Source organism: Mesitornis unicolor, unplaced genomic scaffold, assembly GCF_000695765.1.
Source record: "Mesitornis unicolor isolate BGI_N332 unplaced genomic scaffold, ASM69576v1 scaffold33287, whole genome shotgun sequence".
NCBI classification, from domain to species: Eukaryota; Metazoa; Chordata; class Aves; order Mesitornithiformes; family Mesitornithidae; genus Mesitornis; species Mesitornis unicolor.
Genome location: NW_010198970.1, coordinates 38,085 through 42,633, shown reverse-complemented (window position 1 = coordinate 42,633; position 4,549 = coordinate 38,085).

Below are 4,549 nucleotides of genomic sequence, written 5' to 3'. Positions count from 1 at the left end.
TCCAACCGAGCGATTCTGTGTGTGTGTGACACTAAAGCAGCTTTGATGGCAGCACAGAGCGTTCCTGATGTCAAGCTGTCCTCCCAGTCGGACCAGCATGAGTGTTTGTGGGGCCGAGCTGCAGGCACCACTTTGCAAGCAGGTCTAAGCACAGCTGGGGGGTGGCAGGTAGGGTTGTGCTGCCAGAAATGTCACCTGCATTGTCCTACCGTGGGCTGGCGCGCAGAAGCTGGCTCCTGAGCACCCAAAGCAGGGGCTGCTACCCTTGCGTCTGATACCATCTGATTTTTCGGCTAAATTGGACCAGCCTTATCTGCCATCCAAGACCCAAATGCTGTTGGATCGACAATGAATACCACCTGGGTGTGCCAGTTTTACCTTATGTCCCTGTGCCGCCCTGGCTAGAACGACTTCTGGTCACTGCACAGAGATGTGGGTTGCAGCTGAGCTGTAATTCCAGCTGTCAAATTCCCTCCGCATTGTCATAGCACCCTATTGTGCAGCTGGCTATCACACTGTAAGCTTAAAGTATCACTTAACTCATGTTGTAGGTTATTGGCATGTGGATGGGGAGGAAGTAGGGAGCCGGTAAGAGCTCTGCCTCCAGCCAACAGTCTCCAATGGAGAGGAGCTGATGAAGGGCAGGGGCCACCTGGGACTTGGTGTGATCAAATTAAAATGTTTCTCTGGACAACAGAGGAGCGATTCAGCCAAAGTCTTTTATTATTGCTGCTTTCTTAGCATTTTTCGTCTGCCAGGAAGTAGCCTCTTCCTTGGCAGTGCTTCTGGAGTTGAATTTGGCTGCTGCTGAGTGCTCTCTTGCAACCAAGAAGTCCTGTTGTCGATTTTTCCTAGGCTTCCTGTAGATTGTACCTGTGATGTAATTAACATGCATAACTTGTTCTCAGAGGGGAAAAAAAATGCAATTACAGAGCATACCTTCAGTCATCTCAACTTCTCTGTTATCTGGTTAAAATGTAGAAGGAAGACTCTGCTACTTAATCCCCTTTCAGCAGGCAGAGCTGACCCAAGGCAGGAACTGCACAGCCAAGGAAAACAGAGCAGGAAGGAATTTCTTTATGGTGCTAACCAGCAGAACCCAGTTGGCCATCGCAGATGTGACCTGGCTTTGGCACTGGCCCAGGCTGCCCAGAGAGGTTGTGGAGTCTCCGTCTCTGGAGACATTCAAAACCCGCCTGGACGTGATCCTGTGTGATCTTCTCTGGGTGATCCTGCTCTGGCAGGGGTTGGACTGGGTGATCTTCAGAGGTCCCTTCCAACCCCAACCATTATATGGATCTGTGAAAACACTGGCAAAACCCACCCAGTGCGGTGACCTGCAGCGTAACAGGAGGCCACGTCTTTCTTGCTAACTTACTTCTAACTTGGTAACTTCTTGCTTTCACTTAACTCTCAAGAAGTTAAAAAGAAATGTGCAACACCACAGCTTCTCACGCTTTTCAGCAGAAGCACAGTGCAAAGAAACCCAGAAAGCAAAGCTGGAGTAATTACGTGAAACAAAACCTTCTGGTATTTTCTTCTACCCGTGTCCTGGTAGGGCAAGTACATGGGAAAATGTAGATAATTTAGCTAGACCTTAAGCAAGAACTTTTTGGGGTGGTTTAAAATAACTTTTCTAAAATTATATACTGTTTCGATCCTTCTCTAAAGTGTTGTCTTGTGCAGCAGCTCCCATCATCACTGGAACAAGAGATTGCTGCGAAGGGTATGCTGATATAAAAGCCAACGATAATGTGGAGATTTGAGTGCAGTCATCTGAGCCCTAGAAATGGGAATTCAGCCTCCCAAAAGTTGTTAAAAAAACCAGTTTATTGTGTTGTGCTTTGTTCTTTTGTCTTTGTCAAGAATTGAAACAAATTCACTTGACTGTCGTTCACTTGCTACAGCTGAAAATCTGCCTGTGAATGGGTGCTTCTGGGTAAATTTCCCAGATTTTGAAAGTCTTCCTGCAGCTCAGTCTTTCCAGCTAGGGCTGATTCCTCCTCCTAATGTTATTTTTTTTATTTTTATGAATACAAATGTGAATGTCCTCTTGGTACCCTCTCTGAAATGGCTTCTTTCTTTGTGTGTGTGAGGAGCTGTTTATAATAGAGTCAAGCCATAGTATCAGGAAACCAGGTTGCACAGCTCAAGAAAGATGAAATGCCACCCCGTTTTAATGACACAATGATCATGAAAATTGTTTTTCTCTAACTGAAGTAAAAATCAAATCGTTTGGACTTGTACCAGCAGTGAGAACAAATATGTTCTTCCTTCTGTCCTTCCCGTCTCTGGTTTTTTCTGTTCCTTTTCCCATACTTCTTTTTTTTCCTGTAGATTTAAATACTAACGAGCTACTCAAAACACAGCAGGGATTTAATACATCCTGCCTGTCCTGAGAAGATACACAAAATGCACTGGGTTTCTGGAGTGGTGCTGGAGCCTCAGAGCCTGTGTGTAAGCCAGACTTTACTAGCAAATGTGTTGGAGATGAGAGTAGCTCTATCTCCTTATGGCTTGGATACAACTGTTGACCCACTGTGTGCCGACCATCATCTCTTCCTATTAAAAGCTCAGCTTGCTCTGCAGTCAGCAGGGTGGAAGGTATTGATCCAGCTTGTGACATTCTCCCTTGCTTTATTTTCAAGTACCTCTTGGGTTCAGGGAGTGTTTGAGCCATGCCTCTTCCACGTCCAAGGGTGGGGAAGTGCCTTGCTCTGCTTCTCCTCCCTCTTGGCAGCAGCTCTGTGCCCTTCTCTCCTGCTGACGGCTCCTTGCCACAGCTAAGCAGAAAGTCCTCCTGCAGCTGCTCCTGCTGGGCAGCCGCACTGGAGCATTTAGCATCTGCTGGAAGGGAGATGATTCATTGCCCAACCAAAGCAGGAGGAAGATGTTGTGAAAAGCCTGGCAGCAGGGAACCAAGTGTCTGGCAGCAGTTGGAGCAATGGAGCTGGAGGATGTTTGGGGGGAGCATGAGTAAGAGGAGCTCATAATGACGTTGTAAAAAGGGCTGCTGAGATACCATCTGGAATAGGGGGAGCAGTTACGGAGGAGGTATCTGGAATAGATGGGTCTGGGAGCAGAGAAAGCCAGCACAACGGCCTGTCAGGGTTTGAGGAGGTGGCTTATGTAGTGTCTACGGTGGCAGCCCTCTCTGCTGCTTTCCTTGCTGGGCTTTGGGCAAGGGAGAGAAGCAACTGGGACCAGTTCTTGCCAAGTGAAGCTCTTTCTCCCTGAGAAGCCGAAGCCAGCAGTGACCCAGCTGCCTTCTCGGCAGCATCACGGGAAAGCAGGCAGGAGATGGTGGGACACTGCCAGCTGCTCTGGACAGATCCAGTTGCTCTTCAGCCTGTTCGGATGAGTAAGAGGGAACTAAAGGTAAATTGTGAGCTCTGAAAACAGAAGATCAAAGCTCAGGAGAGCAAGGAAGTTATCCAGGGAGCTTTACAGTCGTAAGGTGGGCTGAAAACGCTCGTGATTCCCAAGCAGTTGGTCATCTTGGTGATCTCCATCAGAGCTGTGGGAAGGGAGCTGCCGCAGCGCCTGCCAGCCTCCAGCTGCCATCACCGCTGAGTCACGGCGGTGCTCTAACCCCACTGCTGTGCGTTGACGTTTCTGTGCGTGTGTTGGAACATCTTGCTATTTTGAGGTTGTTTCCCTGATCTGATGCCAGTTCAAGGTTTGTAAAGCGTTGGAGCAATTGGCAATATGGTGGCAGACCCCGTGCCATCGCCCTTCTTTCCACCTGCAACTCAGCTGCAAGTGAGTCAGTGCTAGAGGCACAAATTACATTTTCTGCTCATTTTCCTTTGCATCTTAACTGCTGGGTATTTTCTTATGACAAACAACAGAAAACATTCTCCATCAGCCTAAATCTCTGTCCTTCCTCAGACTCCTCCAATTACAGTTGAAGGTGAAGGGCTGTACTGAAAAGCTGTTGCTGTTCTGGTGAAACAGAAATATCTCTGAAAAATATTTGAATATTGGAAAGGCCTTTGGGCTAACTTCATTCCAAGTAATGAGCCTCTTAACTTTTCTCCCCTCTTTCAGTTTTTGAAGCAGATTATTCAGAAACCTGAAGGTCAGAGTGAGACTTGGTAATTCCAGCTCATGGACGTAACCCGTGAACCAGCATATTTGGGTAGACTTAAATCCTGTGTCGTGGGGGATGTTTCAAGAGGTTAGAAGATGAGATCTTGGCCCAGTTGACGTTCATAGCAAAGCTTCTGTTTCAGCCAGGATTTTATTCTGATTTGAAAATTAAAAGAAGGGTAGATCCTCATTAGTGTAATCAGCTTAAATGGGTTGACTACTCTAAAGCAATTTGTTTAATTTGTTTGGAACATGTTTAATTTTAGCTGTAGATGTTCAGCTCTCACACAGTTGCTATTTATGCTGTTTATCATGTAATTTTGTGTTCTGTGATTGGTAAAAATAAACTTTCTCCTCTGAATTAGAATTCTGTGACAATCTACGTCCCATTCATCAGTGCTGCTTTAAAATCGCGCAGAACTTTTTGTGCTCTAATGCTGCTGTTGTGCGCCTGCAT